Source organism: Enhydra lutris, unplaced genomic scaffold, assembly GCF_002288905.1.
Source record: "Enhydra lutris kenyoni isolate GAN:26980312 unplaced genomic scaffold, ASM228890v2 scaffoldscaffold5, whole genome shotgun sequence".
In the NCBI taxonomy this organism is placed as follows: domain Eukaryota; kingdom Metazoa; phylum Chordata; class Mammalia; order Carnivora; family Mustelidae; genus Enhydra; species Enhydra lutris.
In genome coordinates, this window is record NW_019154089.1 from 7,905,785 (window position 1) to 7,928,094 (window position 22,310).

Here is a 22,310-nt window from a genome sequence, read left to right on the forward strand (position 1 = left end):
AGACTGAGTAATTTTCCAAGCATGTGTCACCTACCCACCCCCACACACCAAGAAGCAGAGCCGGGATTCAAATCCACGCCTGATGGACTGTGGACTTCTGCACTGTGCTAGACTGCCTGAAGTGAAATTCAAAGTACTATCCATTTCCTGGGAAAACCCATCTGGGCAGTCTTTAACTCTCCTTCACCAGAAGCAAGGGCCACCACTGTGTACCTAAAACCAGTGGGAACAGTCCTCTGGCAACAGGGTGACTGGGCAGCTGCAAAGGGCATCTGCCACCCCTGCCCAATACAGCAAAAGTCAGGTTTCTTTTTCCAAAGGGTTTTAAGGAGACTCCACCCATACCCAGTTCCTAGGCCTAACTAAGCCAAGGAGTCCTCCCACAGCAGTAAGGGTCCATCTCTGCTCAGAGATAGAGAATTCTGGAGTACCCACCTGCTACCTGCATGCCTTTCCCAGTGCCCACCCCAGGCCAGGCTGGGTCTCCGTGAAGCCCCAGGGGGAATCTGTAGGATCTGGCCACAGCAGGCAAGGGGGAAGCAGGGGAACACTGGAAGCCCACTGCCTTGAAGCCCTCTATGCTTCTCAGAAAACAAAGAGGGAGTCTCCTTGTCCTCTAGTCCCATGGGTACCCCTCCCTGAGGGGCTCCTAATACCCAGGATCAAGAGTCCTGTGTGCTGAGGAAACCTCCTACAATCCTCTACAAAAGCCAGAACCAGCTACCAGAGGATCAGGCTCAGAAAGAACTGTCCATGTGTACTGACATTTTCTCCTGAGACCAAAATGAATCCCAGGGAGAAAGAGCACTCACCAGGGACCCCATAAGCCCTGGCTCCTATTTCTGGCTTTGCCTCTAACTCTCCTTATGACCTTAGGCAAGTCACTTAACCTTCCTGACCTAAGGTTTTCCTTCCTGTTAAATGGGAATAATTACATCATTATAACCACCAATCACTGAGGTTTTACTCTGAGCCAGGTCCTGTGCTAGAAACATTGTCACATTTATCCTCATAGTGCCCTCTGAAGTAGGTACGGTTTTCATATCCATTTTCAGACAAGGAAACTATGCACGAACAGGAAAGTTAGGGAACATGTCCACAGTCCATGGTCGGTAAAAGTGGACCTGGGTCTCAGTACCATGTCCACTGTGACCTACAGAATTACTTTATAAAGTTCAAGGACAGATGTAAAAGTGTTTTGAAAGCAAATAAAAAGGTGGGTGGGACAGGGGTTGTGTAATATAAATATAAATCACAAACCCCAGGACATGACTTAAGGGATCTTCCAAACCCCTTTAAGAACTTTCTATGGAATCTGTCTATAGAATCAGAGATCACCAAGGAGGGAGAGATCCTCAACAAGTCATTGTTTTTCTTCCTCCCTCCCTTTGGACCAGAACTCTATGCCTAGCCCAAGTCTACAGGTGAGACCAGAAGGGTGAAGCAAGGGGAATCCAGGGCCTCGGGTTGTTCTGTCCATTGCCAGGAGCTCACCCGTACATTTCAGGTGCTTAGCTGTTTGCCGAACACTATGTGAAGGTGCGAGCCAAGGAATGGCTGGGAAACCTCGGAACAAAACAAGTGCACTGGAGCAGCAGCGCCATAACAAGAAGGAACGTGTGCTGGTGCTGCAGCTGGGCTTTTGGCCTGCCCAGACTGCCTCAGCCCTGTGGCTCCCACTGGGGAGGAGAGACTTGCCTGGGGCCCTGCAGCTCCCAAACTCCCTGCAGGTCTCTGCAGCTCTGGGAACGTGCCTGGACTGTTGCTGCACTGACCATGGAGGTCTGGCTGGGTGCCTGCCCCCTGCCTTCCCAGGGCTTCTGACAGGCTGGGAAGTGACTTATTCAAAGTCCCCACTCTGCCCTAAACCGGTTCCGCCCAGGGAGGGATGCTGACAAACAGATGCAGTCACGCAGGGACTCACAGGGCCATGCAAGGCGGAGCTGGCTGACGCCCTGGCTGTCCCAAGACTCAGGCCAGGGCACACCTATATGTACTCTGGGGTCAGTGATATCTAACCTCCCCTGGCCATGGGGTCTTGGAGAATTATTTGTAAAGAAAATACTTGAAAAGTACTTCTTTACTCAGGTGTAAAATGGAAAAAAAAGAAGTCTTTGCTTTCAACAGTAAGTGTGTGTTCCTCTTCAAAAGGCTTTACTTCCTATTCTTATTTTTTTTTTAAGATTTTATTTTTTAAGTCATCTTTACACCCAATATGGGTCTCAGACTCACAGCCCAGAGATGAAGAGTCACAGACTCTACCAACTGAGCCAGCCAGGAGCCCCTTTACTTCCTATTCTTTATGGTATTAAAGCCGAACTGCTTGGCTTGACGATCAAATCCTACCACCACCCAAATCCTGTCAACTCAACCTACCCATTATGACCCCTCTGGACTCTTCCTGACCCTCCTGTTCCCTGTCACGCCTATGTGCCTGCAACTACCACCCACCTTCTCTCTCCCATCTACTATGGTGCTGGGGCCACTTCACAAAGCCTTCTCCGACTTGGGCTTTCCTGGGTGCTCACAAGTGGGCCCTTGGTGGCCTCAGGATTGCACGTAAACAGATGGGAACACAGTTTTGACTCTCAAATTAGAAGGGTGCCTGTTTCTTTTCTTAAGATGTGTCTCCCATCAGGCATTAAATAATACATAAAAATTCCTGCTGACTCACCTGAAGTCAGAATTCAGTTAAAAACAACTCCCCCCTCAATACTCTCTCATGTCCCAAGGAAAGGAAAATTAAGATAAACAAATAAGTTAAATTGGAGGCAAACTCAAATCACTCCTATTTCTGCAAGCTGGGTCGGTGTGAAGAGAAAAAAAAAAGGTTTCTAACTCCAACCCAGATGTGAGAAGTAGAGGAACTCCCTAAAAAATGGATAGAATAAATCACAAGGAATAGCCTCACTTAGAGATTTCAGGAAGGAAAACACAGTTAAACTGAAAATTTAAGTGGGGTTAACACACACACACACACACCAATGACAACGACAACGACAACGACGATGACGACAAAAAGCCCGGAAATATTTTTAGTCCTGCATCTAGCAGAGTCCCTTGGGGGCTTCATTTGTCCTTCAACACATTCTTCCTAACACCTGCTTTTACTAAAAACCAACAGCCCAACACCAGAGCTCTGTGAGTCAGAAGCAGAGTGAAACTAGACCCACAGGTACTCAGCTGTGAAGCACGTCACCCAGTTAACAAGCAATAGCCACACTAAGTGTGACCCGTCAGTGCCCCATAGCCATAAGGGTGGGTCACTGGGAAGCTGAACCACGCGGTGGGTGGCACACGTGACCCCACATTCTCCTCCCCTTGTTCCTCTCTCTGGTCCCTACCTCCACCTTACCCAGCCAGCTGCCAAATGCACCCAAAAAAGTCCTCGTGCCACCCTCCACCCAAACAATTTCCACGTTATTTCAAGTGAGACCTTGGGACCAACACATATTTCTTCCCTGTTCTTTTTTTTTTTTTTTAGGCAAAGAATAGCAAAACAGAACTTAGAAAACTCAAGTGATGTGGAGAAGAATTAGATCTAAATACCTTTTGGATTTAACCTTGTCTCATGTAGTTAATCTCTTTGAGTGCAAATCTATGTCTACACAAAGCAACTATCCCTTTAAATCTCAAACAACATCAACATGGTTCTATTCTTCTCTCAAATGCTTAGAAACTAGACTTGCTCATTATAGCTTATGGACTCACAAGACACAATCACAGCCCACACAAAAACCTGCACAAAATATTCACAGCATTGTTCACAATAGCCCAAACTGGAAACAACTCAAACGTCCATCAAATGATGAATGAATAAACAAAAGTGGTATAACCACACAACGGAATATTATTTGGCAATGAAAAGAAGGGAGTACTGACATGTGCTGTGACATGGACGAACTTTGAAAACATCGTGTGAAGTGGAAAAAGCCAGACACAGAAGATCACAGGTGGTGAGGCGCTATCTCCATAATGCCCAGTATAGGAAGTCTACAGGGATGGGATGTAGATGGGCCACTGTGGGCGTGGTGGGGGGGGGTTGCTGTGGGAAACAGGCGGAGTGAAGGTGGGCAAACATGCAGGGGTGCAGTTTCTTTTGGGGTAAGGAAAGTGTTCTAAAATTGACTCTGGTGATGGACATGCAACTCTGTGAATATATTAAAGGCCATTCAATCACAATTTTAAATGGATGAACCGCATGGTTACAGCCCAATAAAGCTGTTATTTAAAAAAAAAAAAAAAAAAGAAAGGACAAGGAAGAAATATCTCACAGTCATAAGTTAGTTACTGTTGCTTGTGTAAGTGACTGTTGTGTAAATCTATCAGTTTGAAACATCCACAGTGACTGTGTCCTTGAGGCTATTTGTCCTGAGTGGCCGGAAATGAAATGTCTCAAAGTTGTGCTCAGGAAGGTACCCCCCTGGGGAAAAGGACAGCTTGTCTTTTGCTGACCACAATTTTAACTGTAGCATTTTAAAATGTTCAGATATTGGCAGGGACTTAAGAATGACCTGGTTGATCAAATAGCTCATTGTGATAAGACTTAAGATTTAGGTTGCACCAGTCATGAGAGCTAAGCTGAGACAGAGTCCTGCTTGGGGCGCTCAGGGGTGTCAGTGTGTGGACCCTCAGATGGGTTGTTCAACCTCCTGGGCACAGAAGACTCTTCACACTTTGCCACTTTTCAAACTCCACCAGTTTATGGAGGATACAGGTCCTCCAGATGAACGACAAAGCTACCTTGTATCAGGTGGTACATAGAATAAAACAGATAAGGGTTTGCATAAGGCAAAGAGCAACAAAGGCAAATTTTACTAGTGAGCCAACAATTCAGATTAAAAGAAATCATGAAGAAAAATAGGATTATGTGAAGTTAAGATGGTAAATTTAGAGAAGGAGGTTATTTAGGGATTATAATTTGTTTTCCATTAGTTTTACTTTGTTCCTTTTTCAGGTCTACAAGAACAAATATGGTTCATTTTCTACCCATAGGTGGCCAACCTCATTTTCTGGTAAGAGGCAAGAGTTCTAGAGACCCTAGGCTGCTACCCTGAGTTTGCTACATCTGAGCTCTGTACATAATTTAACCTCTGAGCCTTGGCTCCATTTGTAACAAAGGAGTAATACCCCTAATTTGGCCAGGTTTTTGTGGGGACTGAATGAGGTGGAAACTGCACAGCACAGCGCCCGACACACAGAGGCTTGGTGCAAAGCTGGCATGGGGGAGGATGAAAGACAGGGTTCATCAAGCTCCCTACAGATAAAGACCAGGACACTAAAGGAAGATGTCACAGAGTCACTGTCAGGCAGGGCCCTACAGGGGTTGCAAGTAAGGACAAAACATCATCGAAGGAAGCAGGTGCTGAAAATCAGGGAGGGTCTTTCCTAGACTGCTCATGACAAGGCCAAGAAGTGGTGCATTGCCCTTAGCTTTACAGAAAGCACACTTTTTCCCAAATATGCAACTTAGAATTATTGTCTGTTCAGGGAAAATAGGGTCGAAATAATCCTCCCACATAAACAATCCTCCCACAAATGCTCACATTGCAGATGGCAGCTGGGAGTCCATTTTCTTATTTTTCTGCAGTCCAGCCTGGGCACTGCTCGCAGGGCAGAGAAGTCCAGGGCGTGCTGCCACCTGCAGGCAAAACAAGGAAAAGGACAAAGTTATGGAGCAGAACACTCACCTTAAGCGCCAGGCAACTGGAATAGCTGGGTCCATCCAGGTGCGAGAGCCAGGTGAACCCGCTCAGCTCTGTGTTTGTGGCTCTACCACAGTGTTGTGACACAGTCAGTAAACATTCTAGACTATCAAGGACTTGAGCATCTCTTAACAGCAACAACAAGCAAACTCACACAGGGTTCACCATGGGCCGGACACCGCTCTCAATGATTCACATTTATTAACTCATTTAATCTTCACAAAAAAATTGAGTATTTTATTTATTTTTTAAAAGATTTTATTATTTATTTGACACACAGAGAGAGATCACAAGCAGGCAGAGCAGCAGGTAAAGAGAGAGGGGGAAGCAGACTCCCTGCTGAGCAGAGAGCTCGATGTGGGGCTCCATTCAGGACCCTGAGATCATGACCTGAGCCAAAAGCAGAAGCTTAACCCACTGAGCCACCCAGGCGCCCCCCAAAATTGAACATTTTAAAGGTCTTTGCTGATTTGCCTGATTATCTGAGTTAGCATGAATAATTAAAATGAAGAACTTTATAATAGCCAGTTTCAAAGAGGGTTCTGATATGAAAACTCTGTGAGAGGTTCAGAGCACCCTGGATATAAGGCATCCCCCATTTTTCAAGCCCCTGTTATGGACCAGACATGCACCTAAAGACAAAGTCCCTGCTCTTGTGGGCTTCCATTCTGGTGAAGGGAGGGGACAAGAGAAGAGGCAATAAATGCTGTGCAGAAGCAGCAGCAGCAGGGAGGGGACGCGCAGTGATGACCATGCTGTTAACATTCATTCACTTATTCATTTATTCCCACATACTCACTAACCATCTACCATAAGCCAGATACCATGCTGGGATGCAACAGTGGGCAAAGACCAGACATGGTCCCAGCCTGTGTGGGGTACTTACTCACATAGGAGAAGCATATATGAATCAAATAATCACTTAAATGAATGCCAAGGTATAACAGCCCAGGTAAGTGTGACAGCAGAATGACACAGGCCACTACAAGAGCATCCTAGGGAGGACTGACCTTGTCTGGAGCCTTGCAAAGGCCTGGAATGGAGTGTGGGGAAGAGAAACATCCTTGGTAAAAAGCATACAATGCACAAAGGCTGGATCATAGACAGCAAGCCAGAGGCCAAGGAGAGAGGGAGGAGGTAGAGGAGGTGAAGAAGGGGTGTGAGCAGCCTTTGCATGGTACCCCCAGGCCCAAGAAGCCCTCATCCTCTGAGGATTAGAGCACCACATTAGACTTTTAGGCAGAGGAATAATGTGGTTGGATGTGTGTGTGTTTCTAAAAGGCTACACTGTGTGGTAGGCTGAATAAAGGCCCTGCCAAAGACACTGATGTCTGGATCACTAGAAGTTGTATGTTCCCTAACATGGCAAAAGGCATGTTGCAGAATGGGATTATATTATGGATCTTGAGATAGGAAAATAATCCTGCATCCTCCAGGTGGGCTCAATGTAATCACAAGATGGAGACAGATGAGATTTGACTACAGAAGAAGAGCAGCAGAGCAGGGTGGCATGAGAAAGACTTGTTGGTGTTAAATATGGAGGAAGGGGCCATGAGCCAAGGAATCCAGAAAGCCTCCAGCAGCTGGAAGAGGCAATGAAATGAGTTTCCTCCAGAACCTCTAGTAGGAACACAGCCTTGTTAAAACTTTGATTTTAGGACTTTGACCTGCAGAACTGTAAAATAATTATTTTTTAAAAGATTTTATTTATTTATTTGACAGAAAGAGAGAGAGTGTGTATGCATGAGCATAAGTGTTGGGGGGAAGGGCACAGGAGAGGGAAAAGCAGACTCCCCAGCTGAGCAGGGAGCCTGACAGAGGGCTCAATCCCAGGACCCTAAGGTCATGATCTGAGCTGAAGGCAGATGTTTAACTAACTGAGCCACCCAGGCGTCCCTGTAAAAAAATAAATTTATATTGTTTCAAGCCACTAGTTTTGTGTAATTTGTTACAGCAGCAATAGGAGACTAACACACATTGGCTTCTGCGAAAAAAATAGGCAAGAGGTAAAGGGAGATAGGTACCAGTCAGAGGTTACTGACAAGAGAAGTGACAGCCTGAATCACTGCAGTGGTAGCAGTGGGGGTAGAGAGGAGTTGAAGGACCCCAGGGCAGGGCAGTCGGAGGTGGGGGATGTTGGCCAGTCAAAGATCTTGCTACAACCTGGCAGATATTACTGGATTGCCACAACAGGCTTCTGTTAGGCTCAAGACCTGGCTAGCTGGCCCTGGGCAGAGCCCAGCACCCTTGTAAAGGGAGGAAGCTGTCTTTGAGAGAGATAGCACTTAGTCACTCAACAGGGACCTGCCAATCCCATTCCTACAAAGGAATCCAGGGGTTTCCAGGAACAAGCTCTAAGAAGTAACATCCTAGGAATTTCTAGAAGGCAAAGATAGCAATTGTTTCTGCCAAGGATTAGGCCTTCAGTGGACAATTTTTTTTCTTCCCAACAGAGATTTTGTAATCTTGGAAAGACGGCATCCAAATTTAAATATATGCACCTCCAACCCAGGTGATGTGGAACCATGATTATATCTGACATATAGAAATTTCATGGCAAAATGGTGCAGGAAATACACACACACACACACACACACACACACACACATATAATTTAAGTATATAACATATGTATTATATACTGGGAGTATATACTTTATATATTGAAATTAGAAAAATATATATATTTGTATATATAGATATAAATAAAGCAAATGGGGTAAAATGTTAATAGGTGAATCCAGGTAAAGATTCTTTTTACTACTTTTATTTTTTAACTATTCTTTTTACTATTGGATATTCTTTTAATCATTTTTATTTTGGTCCCTTTTCTGGAAGTTTGAAATTATTTCCAAATAAAAATTTAAGAAGCAAAAACAAAACAAAACAAAACATGGCCAGTAGAATAATGCAGAAATTACAGGATGAGAACAAATGAGAAACTAGGAGACCCCCTTTCAGCATCTACTCTACTCTTCTTTAATGATCCAAACCCACTTAAAAAAAAGTGGGATCCTGATGTGAGCCTGCCTGATAGGACTGTTGAGAAGAAAAGGCAATAAAAACGATTCCAAACAATTTTGTATATATTCCTCTGATTTACTCTGGAAGTATAAATATACACCCACAAAGACCAAGTATCTTGGAGTGTACTGAGGGGTCACAAGGAAGTCCTATCTTCTTTTGACTCTGCAGCAGGCTACGGGGACCTAATTGGATTCCAGGAGCATGTAAGGACTCAGGAGTGCAGATGGCGAAATGCCAAGCAGTCCTGTAAGAGTGGGAACAGCTTAATTAAAAAATCAGTATGTGTAAAAAATATATATATATACATAGATATTGATATATGTATACATTGTTTTTCTTGTAACAAAGTGATAGATGTTTATTAAAGGAAAACACAAAAATCTGTAGTCCCAACCACCCAGACATAACTTATTTGGAATTATTTTTTTCTACTCCTTTCCCCAATAATTTTAGTGTATACACACACACACACACACACACACACACACACACACACATATAAAACAAATACATAGTCTTATATATAATATATATATATAGTTTCTTTTTAACAACAATGGGATACTGTATATATTTTTCTTTTGTAATCAGTTTTGTTTTACCTAACAGTATGTAATTTTTCCATGTCATTAAATATACTTTTTAATATCTAACAGTATTATATCATAGGATGATATCAAATTCATTTTTTTAAGACTTTATTTATTTATTTGACAGAGAGAGATCACAAGCAGACAGAGAGGCAGGCAGAGAGAGAGGGAGAAGCAGGCTCCCCACTGAGCAGGGAGCCCAACTCGGGGCTCAATCCCAGCACCCTGGGATCACCACTGGAGCTGAATGCAGATGTTTAACCGACTGAGCCACCCACGCACCTGGAAACATGTCTAAAGATATAGTCCTGGAAGTAGAATTATTGAGATAAAAGTGTATGGACACTTTAAAAAGTTGTTGATAGGGGCACCTGGGTGGCTCAGTGGGTTAAAGCCTCTGCCTTCGGCTCAGGTCATGATCTCAGGGTCCTGGAATCGAGCCCCGCATCGGGCTCTCTGCTCAGTGGAGAGCCTGCTTCCTCCTCTCTCTCTCTCTCTCTCTGCCTGCCTCTCTGCCTACATGTGATCTCTGTCTGTCAAATAAATAAATAAAATCTTAAAAAAAAAAAAAAGTTGTTGATAGGGAGGCCTGGCTGGCTCAATCAGAAGAGCCTCAGACTCTTGATCTTGGGGTTGTGATTTTAAGCCCCATGTTGGGTGTAGACGTTACTTAAAAATAAAATCTTTTAGGGCTCCTGGGTGGCTCAGTTGATTAAGCAATGTGCCCTTGGTTTTGGCTCAGGTCATGATCTCAGGGTCCTGGGATTGAGCTGTGTGTCTGGATCCATGCTCAGTGGGAAATCTGCTTAAGGATTTCTCTCCCTCTCTCTCTGTCCCTCTTCCCACTCAGGGGTACTCACACACACTCTCTCTCTCTAATAAGTAAACCTTTAAAAAAATTTTTTTAAATAAGATCTTTTAGGGGTGCCTGGGTGGCTCAGTGGGTTAAGCCTCAGCCTTCAGCTGAGGTCATGATCCCAGGGTCCTGGGATCGAGCCCCGCATAGAACTCTCTGCTCAGCAGGGAGCCTGCTTCCCCCTCTCCCTCTGCCTGCCTCTCTGCCTACTTTGTGATCTCTCTCTGTCAAATAAATACATTTTAAAAATTTTTTAAAAAATGAGATCTTTTAAAAAGATAAATTAAAGAAAGTTTAAAAAAAAAGCTTTTGATAAACACCATCCAAGTTAGTTTTACCATAGTTTCCCTGTGACAGTGCCCATTTTACTTCACCCTCAAATAGTTAAGTATTATAAAGTAAATGTTAAAATGTTAAGCTCTTTAGCATAAGATATTCAGCAGCTGAATTTTCAAAGAGATTTTTATATTTCTCTAGACAGTCTCTGACCCTGGGGCAGGGCCATTACATGAACCTTCAGTTAGTGGTAAGTTTACACAAACTGATATTGCTCTTGATTTAACCAAGCTAAAGTAAACTCAGTAAAACACGAGGAAGTGACTAGCATTTGCAAATACTTCAGAATGTTTTTGTGCCAGTAAAGGTCAAATGAGGATCAGAATAGCATGGATTCCAAAGTAGACTTGTGAGAAATAAGGAAGCCAGAGAAGCATTACTCATGACACACCAATCACTATAAATATTCAGGAAGTCAATGAAAACTCTAAAAGAAGCATATGTGTGAGCCTTCCTATCCTGATGTGGTAGGCAACTACACAAATAGGTTACAGATTAATGCAATTGTTAAAAAAAGATTTCTAAAGTAGAAAAAGAAAAGTGTATTTTGAAGCACAAAGAATTAGTAATAACAGGAAGTTTCCAGATTGTAATTCCTGGGCAGACACTTACATGAGTATGTGCCTATGAGGGGAAAGTGGGAGAGAAGAGAATTAAAAACATACTAAAAAGTTTCTTGGGACACCTGGGTGGCTCGGTCAGTTAAGTGTCTGCCTTCAGCTCAGGTCATAATCCTGGGGTCCTGGGATTGAGTCTCACATCAGGCTCCCTGCTCAATGGGGAGTCTACTTCTCCCTCTTCCTCTGTCCTTGTGCTTGCTTTCTTGTGCTCTCTCTCAAAAGAAATAAATAAAATCTTAAAAAAAAAAAAAAGGTCCTTATGTTTGGGAAGATGTTAGAGATTCTGATTAATTTTTGGTACTTATAGGAAAACATAAGTTTATCTGTGCTTAAGAAATTAAAGAGGGCTCCTTGTAAGATACAGAATTCCACGTCACCAAATAAAAAGAAGGAAGGAAGGAATGGAGATAGACACTTTGATTAATACAGAAGAAATCATAAGGAAAAAAGAAAAGGAAAAACTCATGATCAATATTTGGCAAAACAAGGTGGCAGAAATAAGGCCACACTTATTAGTGATCAAAATAAATACGAATCAATTAAATTCCACTATTAAAAAACCAAGACTTTCAACCTATTTGCCCATAAATAAATTATATTTATTTATAAATATAATACGATAAATAAATTATGATACGTCATTTTAATGGATGTGTGTGTGTGTGTGTGTGTGTACACCAGAAAAACAGACCCACAACTTACATAGTTTAGAAGAATTGTAGACAAATGTATAAGCAGAGAAAAGCATCCAGAAAAACACCAATTTGGTAAGAGTGGTTGCTTATAGTGAGATTATAAAAGACAGGAGTGGGCTTTCCTAACTCACTTTACTAGTGTCTACATTGTTTGAAACTTTTACAACTAGCGTGTAACCAAAGAAACAAGAAGAAATGAAATAATAAATATAAGGGCAGAATCACTGAAATAAAAGATATAGAGGATAATAAATAAAGGTGATTAACAAAACCCAAAGTATTTGAGTTTTTTAAATTTTGATTTATTTAAAAATTAAGTTTATTTTATTTCATTTTAAGTTTTTAAATTCCAGTACAGTTAACAAACACTGTTATATTAGTTTCAGGTATACAATATAGTGATTCAACTATTCTATACATCATTACTCAGTGCTCATCACAATCAAAGTATTTCTTTAAACACAGGGAGACTAAACAAGAATAATTGACAGAAGATGTAAAAGACTAAAGAAAAAAAAGAGGAAATGACAAATATAGCCAACATTTAAAAACTTATAAAAGAATAATAAAAAATCTTAATAATTTTATTCTATTATTCTATATTAGTCTATATAACTATAATATAGAATATTATATATACTATTATATTATATAGTATTCTATTTTATAAATATTCTATATTATTCTGTATAACTATAAATATCTATATGACAACACATTTTGAAGACACACAATACATTTTGAAATCAGTAAATTTCTAGAAAATTTGCCAAAATTGCCACAAAATGTCACAAAAATGATAGCAAACATGAATAGCCATTTAAGAAACTGAAGTAATTTAAAACACTTCTTCCCCACAAAGTCTCAAGTCCAGAAGGTTTTACAAGAGCATTCCACTAACTTCCAAGGAACACATAATTTTTACTTAAATGCGTTACTTTAGAAAATAAAAAAGAGAGGAAACATTGCCCAACCTAAAGTTACTATAATTTTGAAATTTGGAATATGGACTGTCCAAAAAAAGAAAAATACAGGCCAGTTAAACTTATAAACATGAATGCCAAACACCTAAATAAAATAATACCTAATCAAATCTAGAAAAGTATTAAGAGTATGTCATGATAAAGTAACAAAAAATGATTCAAAGTCAGCAAACTTCTCAAGGTAATTCACTACGTTAATGGATTATAGAAGAAGTTACTATTGATGACCACCTCTCTGCTGTCCTTTTCCTCCTGTGAATGCCATTAAACTTTCCACCCACCATGGGGTTGGGTGTCTACCTTCTGCTCAGGTCATGATCCCGAAGTCCAGGGATCAAGCCCCGAATTGGGCTCCCTGCTCAGTGGGAGTCTGCTTCTCCCTCTCCCTCTGCTCCTTTCCCCCACTCATGCTCTCTCTCAATCACTCTGTCTCTCAAATAAATAAATAAAATTTTTTTAAAAAGGAAAAAAAGAAAAAAACCTACAAAACTTCCAGCCACCTTACAATAGGTGGGATAATGTGACTAGTCCTTGCCAATGGAATATGAGGAGCAGTGATCTGTGTCATCTCTGGCCATCATAGAGGACCCAATGAAGGACCTAGGTCCAAGGAGATGGGAAAGCAACTGGCAAGAAAGAGCCTGGGTTCCTGAACAACTAAGTAAAGGAGAGTCCACTATCTCACCAACAACCCTGGACTGTGTCATGAGTGATAAATAAATAGCATTCCTGGTGTAAGCCACTGAAATGTTGGGACTGTTACAACCTCTAAGATTATATACCCTAATAATACATGGAAAATTGGGCTGGGGAAATAGATAATCATCTCACCAGGTACATAGAGGGCATTTGACAAAATTCAATACTAATTCATGTTAAAAACAAAAATAAAAAATCACAAAACCTAGGTCTTAAAGAAGGAGAATTAAGAGACCAAGCCCCTGTCTTCACCACCACTGTCTTTTCTTCAAAGCTTGATTATAATTGGTTTAGCCACCACATATGATAAACTTTGTTATACAATTCTTTCATTAGGAAGTATTATATGAATTTTATCTATGTTTCTTAGTATCTCAGATCCTAAGGAAAAGGATTTCCTTTCCTTAACAAAGACTATCATCTACAAACCTATAGGTAACATCATACTTAAAAGAAAACTGTATTCTCTTTAAGGAATGGAACAAGACAAGGATGCAGCTAGTCCCACCACCATGTAATACAATTATAGAAAAAGTAGCCACTATAAGAAATAATAAAAAGTAAAACAAAGTATAAAATTGGAAGGAAAGAGACAAACCTCAGTGTTTGCAACTGGTATAATTATTTCGTATAGAACTCTCAAGAAAATCCACAGAAAAACCATTAGAATTAATATGAGTTCAGAAAGGTAGTTAGAAATGAAATCAATCTAAAAACAACTGATTGCATTTCTCCACACTAACAGTAACCAATCAGAGAGAGAGAAAGAGAGAGAGAGGGAGAGGGGATATGTAACAGTGTAACCAGCAACAATGTGACAAAATAAGAAACCACTTATATTAGTAATACTATTGAAGCTAGGAATTATCTTAATAAAAAATGCAAGAGACCTGTGCAGAAAATTTGAAAAACTCTATTAAAGTACATCTAAGAGAAAATATGAATAAATGGAGAGAAGAAACCATATTCATGGGTGAGATGACTTGACAATAAAAGGTATAATTTCTTCCCAGATCAACCAATGATTTCAATTAATTTCCAATAAAACCTCAGAAAGACTACTGTGAACTTTACAAATTTTAAAATGTTTATGAAAGAACAAGCCCATGAAAAGAAAAGAAAAAGTTAAAAAAAGGTAGATATTAAGACATATTACAAAGCCATAATAAAAACAAAATCTAATAGGATTAAAGATGTAAAAGTAGAAGAAGAAACTATAAAATTAGTAGGAGAAAATATAGAAAAAAATTTACAATCTTCAGGTAGGTAAGGATTTCTTAAATGAGATGTAAATAGCATAAGCTAAAAGGAGAAAAATGATGGCTACGACTACACAAAATTTAAAGATTTATGTTTTTAAAAAAAGTAGACCATAGACTTAGTGTAAACTATAAAGCTCTTAGATGAAAACATAAGAATGACTCTTCATAACCTTGAGTTAGGCAAGGATTTGTTAGACATGACACCAAAAACAAAGAAGGTAAGACAGAAGATTGACCAGCTGGACATCAACAAAACTGAAAATTTTTTTGCCTCAAAGAACACCAACAAGAAAGTGAAAAGACAAGTCACAGAAAAGGGGAAACTATTTGCAACTCATATATCTGATAAAAGGACTGTATCAAGAATATATAAAGAACCATTACAATTTAATAATAAAAGAAAAATAACAATTTTAAATAGTTCTGAATAGACATTTCTTTAGAGAAGAGGCACGAATGGCTAATAAGTGCATGAAAATACATTCAACATCATTAACCATCAGGGAAGTGCAAATTAAAACCACCATGTACTACAACTTCATACCCACTAGGATAGGACAGCTCTAACTCAAATGAGGGACAAGTGGTAATGAGGACTTGAAGAAAATGGAACCATCACGCACTGCCAGTAAGACCAGAAAATGTCACAGCTGCTTTGGAAAAAAGTTTGGGTGTTCCTCAAAAGTTTGAACGTCAGGATACCATATGATCTAGTCATTCCACTTCTAGGTATATATCCCAGATAAATGAAAATATATGTTCACACAAAAATTGTACATGAATGTTCACAGAAGCATTATTCACAGGAGCCCAAAAGTAGAAACAACCTAAATGTGCATTGACTGATGAACGGATAAACAAAATGCAGTATACCCACGTGATTGAATATTATTGGGCATTAACAAGGAACAAACTACTGATATATGCTATAATGTGGATAAACCTACAAAACACTATGCTAAATGAAAGAAGCCAGGCACAACAAACACATACTGAATCATCCCATTTGTATGAGATGTCCAGAAGCAGGCAAATGCAAAGAGACAGGAAGTAGCTTAGTGCTTGCCTGGGGCTGGGGAGGGGCATATTGAAGGAAAAGTGGAGAGTGACTGCCAACAGAATAAAAAAAAAAATCTAAAATTAGATTACAGTGACAGTTACACACTCTGTAAAGAGACTACAAACCACTGAATTGTATAATTTAAAATATAAGTGAATTTTATGATATATAAATTTTGTTGTTTTTATTTGCTTTTATTGTATTTATTGAATTTAGTTATATTTACTTACTTTAATAATAAAGTTATTAGTAATAATAAAAAGGAGACCATAAATGAAGTTAACAGATGGGCGACAAGATTAGGGGAAGACTGAAAAGATCCACATCTGACAGAGAACTAACATTTTAACTTATAAGGATGCCAATAAGGAACAAAATGCAAACCCTATAGAGAAAAATATCAGAAATCTGAAAGAAAAGAGGGGCAGATTAGATGGATAGATGGGTAAGCAGTTTACCAATGGCAAAACAATATGACGAGATGCTCAGTTAAAACAGAAATGGATACTGCTTTAACCTACCAGTTAAGATAGAAATTCCTAAGTGAGCTAAGAGTAAGTGCCAGCAGATGTTGGAAAAGGGACCCTTGAAGCACTCCTGGTGGGAGGAAACTGATGAAGCCATTCTACAGCACAAAGTAGCAGTTTTTAGTCAAAGACATCCCACAAGTATTCTAGAACCAGCAATCTCATATCTGTCTCAAAAAAAAAAAAAAAATCTTGCACAAGACACAGGAAGACACCATAAAGGATCTTTGGTGCAGCATTGTTCATGCAAGCAAGGAGTCACAGGCCACCTCACGTCTATCCCCGGGAGGCTGATTAAGTACTTGCGGTGTATACTTTCCACATGAAATTCTGTAACAACCAGGAGGAATGAATCAGATTTACATATAGCAATACGGTTTGACTCAAAAACATAATGTAGGGGGGAAAAGAAATAGTAAGAGATTTATATATGAAAGCATTTTTAAAAGATTTTATTTGTTTATTTGAGAGAGAGTGTGAGAGAGCACAAGTGGGATTAGGGCCAGAGGTAGAGAGAGAGAAGCAGACTCCCCGCTGAGCAGGGAGCCCAACTAGGGGCTTGATCCCAGACCTGAGCAGCAGACCCTTAACTGACTGAGCTACTCAGGTGTCGCTATTTTTATTTTTATTTTTTTAAGATTTTATTTATTTTGAGAGACAGAGCATGAGCAAGGGGAGTGGCAGGCAGAGGGAGAGGGAGAAGCAGACTCCCCGCTGAGCACGGAGACTCCAACCAAGGACCCTGAGATCATGACCTAAGCCAAAGTCGGACATTTAACCGACCCTTAACTGACTGAGCCACCCAGGCACCTCTAGCCTAAAAATATTTATTTAGGTAAGTGCAACAAAAGCAAAACATGACATAGGTTTCAAAGATGACACATATTCTAAGAAAATATAATGAAAGGGAGTTTAGAAGAACAAACAAATACACCCGCAGGGCTGTCTGTTCCTGTGTGCTCGGGGAGGAGGTTACTGACAGAGAACTGGAGTATAAAGGGAGGAAATAACAAAGTAAAGTACATGAGAGACTCTAGATAGAGCAAGGATTAGTGTGTCATGAACTAAGGTGCATGAGCAATCAAATTTGGCAGACCTTAGATACTTAGGAAAGCACACAAAATCCCACACATTACTTTTTTTTTTTTCAAAGATTTTATTTATTTATTTGACAGACAGAGATCACAAGTAGGCAGGCAGAGAGGCAGACAGATAGAGAGAGAGGTGGAAGCAGGCTCCCTGCAGAGCACAGAGCCCGATGTGGGGCTCGATCCCAGGACACTGGGACCATGACCTGAGCCGAAGGCAGAGGCTTTAACCCACTGAGCTACCCAGGTGCCCCCCACGCATTACTTTTTAGTGAAAAATATAAGAAGGTCCATCACATGCTGGTGGCTAACTCAATGGATCACAAAGCTATGGAGAAAAGAAGGTAGGGGGAAAGACAGGGGCTTGCTTGGTCTTCTGCTGAGTAATTCCATTTTCTGGAACATGGAAGCAAGAACACAGGGTGGTATAAATGCCAGGCATGGTATCTCCAGCACACCACCTCTTACCCCTGCAGATGAAGCTAGGGGAGCAAAAGGAGAGAACCATCCACAACGGTTCAAATTTAGTTAACAGGAGGAAGAGAAAAGAGGACATCAGGGAATTTAGCAGAAAGGGAATAGCTCATTGAATCAAGACTCCGATTTTCTGGCTCATGAGAAAGTCATTTTCTAAAAGCAATGAATACTCAACATAGCCCTGAAGCAGGACAGAGGAGGGATTCCGTGTTTTAAAAATTAAGATCTTATGTCATCTTTTGTCAAATTCAAATGGCTATTTTCAAAGTTCAGATCATTGGAGTTTTGTTTCAGTAATGGGCCATATGATCAGATCCATGTGATTAGGCTGAATTCATTTTTATTGAGACAAAAGTTGACTGAAAGGGGGTTCTTGGTATTGGCTACAAACCGTGTCATCACTCAAATATAAGTCAGGTGCCTGCAAATTTAGGCCCTTTACTTTCAACACTTAGTGCCTTCTACCCTGTATGCTCATCTCACACAACTGGCCACGTGGGCAACTTGTATGTGTAGATACATAGATACAGTATATGTAGGGGTAGGGGTAGGGGTAGAGGTAGAGGTATAGATAGAATTTTTTGTTCCTTGCCAGGGGTCGTTTCCACAGCCCTGAGGTGGAGCGCAGTTCTCCATACCACGATGAAGTTAGTGTATATGTGATGAACGGCAAAGACCAGAGCACTTCTCTTTCACCCTTCTGCTGACAGATGCAGCAGACAGGAAGTTTCCTGGTCTGGGAAGAACTCGGTCCCTGAGAGTTCCCATCCCTGACCATTTTCGCCAGCCCGGAAGGGGGGCTGGTGTTGGAGTCTCTGCGGAGTAAAGCCCCTGTCTTCTCATGGGCAGGGCCTGGGGGAAGGGGCGACATCCTGGACTAGCTGATGTCCATGCCCATGGCCAAGAGTGGCGAGCTGCAAGCTTGCCAGCTCAGCGAACGCTTGGAAGGCACCCCAGGGGCACCCAAGTGCACCCTATCTGTAAAATGCAGAGAGGCAAACTACACGAGGAGTGGAGCCAAATGGGGAAGGAAGAGGAGTCTGAACGGTAAGCAGGGGCAAATGATGAGTTCCTCCCTGCTGAGCTCAGGGGAGGCACTCTGCTCAGCATTTTACTCCCACTTGGATTGTTACGGAAAGCCGGCGGAGGTAGGGGACCCGTGGCGTTGTCCAAAAAGGAAACGTGTGATGGGAACCGTTCACGGCCTGCCGTGCCGCTGTGCGACCTCGGCCCCAGGCTGCCAGACCCTTGGCACACTAGTCTGCGCTCCCCCAGCCTTGGAGTCAGGCCTGGCGGACCCGAGCCACACAGGCCCCTGCGGTGGCGCGGCTCAGCGCCCCCAGCCCTGCGGCATGAGCCCACCCGCCCGGCCCGTCCCGCGTCACAGCTCCTCCTGGCGTCTCGCCCGCCTGGTCCGCAAGGCGGAGCCCGCGAGGCGGCCGCGGAGGGGCCGCGCTTACCTAGTCTGGTGCGGGCAGCGGCCCCAGCTCGCGGCTCCACGCCGACTGCCGCCGCTCTCTGCGCCCCTCGCTCCGACGAGCTGCTGCGCGAGTCCGGGCCACCGCCACGGTCACTTTCATTTTCCTCAACGACGGCGGCAGGAAAGCGAAAGCGAAAACGGCTTAGAGGCGGGCCCCGGCCGAGCGCGGTGAACGCCGAGCGCGGGCTGGCAGCCAGAGGCAGGGGCTCGGGCCTCAGGCCTGCACGCGGGCGGCTGGCGGGACGGAGCCCCATGCCTCCGAGGGGTCGCAAGCGGGCCCGCTGCGCACGCCTCGGCGGGCCCGTCCCGGGCAGGAAGGCGGGCAGCCCGGCAGCAAGGGGAGAGGCCCCGCAGCGCGCCTTCGTTCGGCCCCGCGGCCCACCGAGTCTCGCTCGGCCCATGAGGACCGCTTCCCCTGCCGCCCCTCAGTCAGCGCCTGCTTGGGCCTCGGGGCTGATGGCCGCGCTTCGTGGGTTTCTGCCCTCAGGAGACGGGTCTGGCCTGGGCGGCCGGGAGCGAGTCTCTGAGGGGTCCTGGGTTGGGGCGCTGAGGCACCTCGGGCAGGTTTCGTTCTCAGACCCTCAGGGCTCGGCCGGTCCCCCAGGCCCAGGCATGCGCACTGGACTCTCTGCCGAGCTGGTGGCGCCGAGGCTTCGAACAGCCTGGTTGTGACCAGGAGGTGCCAGGCTCTTCATCCTGGGTCCAAGGAGATATAGAAGTCAATGGTACCCGTGAAATGGGGGACTCGTCATTTGATAGGAAAAACTGAACAGCATGCTTAGGATTTGGACTCCCTACTCTAACTGGTGCCCATCAATACCCACGGGTTTGGTGGCCTGTTATTTATTGGCTGTGTGATTTGGGGTGGAATCCCTTAGCCTTAGTTTCTTTCCTGGTGGGACGTGATGGTAACCATACTTACCTCAAGGTTGTAGGAATTCAATGAAACGATATGAGGGAGAACATAGTTGGCATTTTCTGCTAGGCTGTCGGTGGGTTCTTTGAGGGTAACAACCGAGTCATTGTTTTTCTGGATGCCTGATAGACATTCTCTAATGTCAGCTGATAAAATTGAAGATTTCCATGACAATAAAATAGTTTTCAGAGTTTAGACTGTGTTATCGTGACTCCGAAGGACTGAAGAGACTCTATAGTCTTTTTGGAAGGCACCTCACACCTCACCTGAAAATTATCCCCTATAATTATGCCACTGGATTGACCAGTTCTGTTAAAGTAGAGTGCTGCTACAACTGAAGTTTGAGGAAACTCCCTACAGCTCTTTCCAGCATCAGTCACTGAGATCTGAAAATACTTTTGTAAGTAAGCGTTTCTACTTGGAAAACATTGATAAGACTCCGTACTCCAAACCAAATTTACCATGTGTGTGTTTGTTCATTTTTGTCATGGAACAGTCTAATAACTGGAACAGAAAAACAAAATTAACTGTCTAATCTGGCAGAGTCACCTTGGTTTGCCTGTTTGAAATTCAGGCATGTTCCCTGCATGATGGAAGCCTTGATCTGTGACTGGTGTTGTGGCTTTCTAAGTGTAATTGCAGTATTTCTCTCAAGAGCATGTGGGGAAGTGGGGCAGGCCAAATGGTGACCTTAGAAAAACAAGAGCCTGTGTTTCCCCCTCCAGGAGATGACGCTTTTGGTCTGTAGCATGAAGGAAAAAGTAAAAAAAAAAAAAAAAAAAAAAAAAAAAAATCAAGGGAATCCTTGGAGCTCTTCCTTGTGATAGGACAATCATTCTTAATTCCATGAGAGTGAAGTAGAGGTAAATCTGAAAATCTGTTTCTGCATAAAAAGTATGTGTGGGAGATGAGGGTTAAGAAAAGAGAGGTAGAGATGCAAGATTTTAAAGCCATGTCCTGGTTACCTTTTATAGATGTTAACCCATGTGACAGGAGAGGTGCCAGGAGGTGAAAGACTCACCTGTAGTCTATCATCTTGGTGATTTTCCACGGTCTAGATTTGGTCTTTGATCTTGTGGGACCCAAAATTCCATGTTTTCAATGTTGCAGTGTTGATTAAAAATCCACATTGTATAAAATCAGAAGGCGAACTTAGTGATTTCATTCACGATTTGCTAAACTCTATACTAAGTACAGCACATGCATTGCTTTCTTTAAAAAAAAATTTTTTTTATTAACATATAATGTATTATTAGCCCCAGGGGTACAGGTCTGTGAATTGCCAGGTTTACACACTTCACAGCACTCACCATAGCACATACCTTCCCCAATGTCCATAACCCAACCACCCTCTCCCTACCCCCCACCCCCTGGCAACTGTCATGTTTTGTTTTGTGAGATTAGAGTCTCTTATGGTTTGTCTCCCTCCCAATCCCATCTTGTTTCATTTATTCCTTGCCTACCCCCCAGCTTCCCCATATTACCTCTCAACTTCCTCATATCAGGGAGATCTTGTGATAATTGTCTTTCTCTGATTGACTTATTTCGCTCAGCAAAATACCCTCTAGTTCCATCCACGCCATCACAAATGGCAAGATTTCACTTCTTTTGATGGCTGCATAGTATTCCATTGTGTGTGTGTGTGTGTGTGTGTGTGTGTGTGTGTGTGTGTATACCACATCTTCTTTATCCATTCATCTGTTGATGAACATCTAGGTTCTTTCCATAGTTTGGCTATTGTGGACATTGCTTATGCATTGCTTTCTTTAATTCTTTAATTCTTTAATTTAATCATGTGGTATGTTGTGATCTTTTTTTCAGCGGGTTAAAAAAGATGAAGGGAATTCCCAAGGTTAGTATGTACAGTATGTAAGTGGTAGAGTCAGGGTTCATTGAAGGCCTGGAGCTTAACCATTTCTGTTAGAAGCAAAACGGTCAGGACCAAAAGACTCTTGAGGTTAGCTGATGAGTGCACTCTCTTCCTAAACA

General features: G+C 42.4%; 1 long non-coding RNA gene across 1 annotated transcript in view; it reads right to left on the bottom strand.

Annotated features, from left to right (window-relative positions):
- LOC111140893 overlaps positions 1-20,825 on the bottom strand; it is a 44,439-nt gene extending 23,614 nt beyond the window's left edge. Inside the window, exons 1-2 of the long non-coding RNA XR_002640172.1 lie at positions 19,386-20,825; positions 5,547-5,641 (exon numbers count right to left, since the gene is read on the bottom strand). This is a non-coding gene — a long non-coding RNA (uncharacterized LOC111140893). The remainder of the gene's footprint in view (positions 1-5,546; positions 5,642-19,385) is intronic.
- Between the last annotated feature and the right edge of the window lie 1,485 nt (positions 20,826-22,310).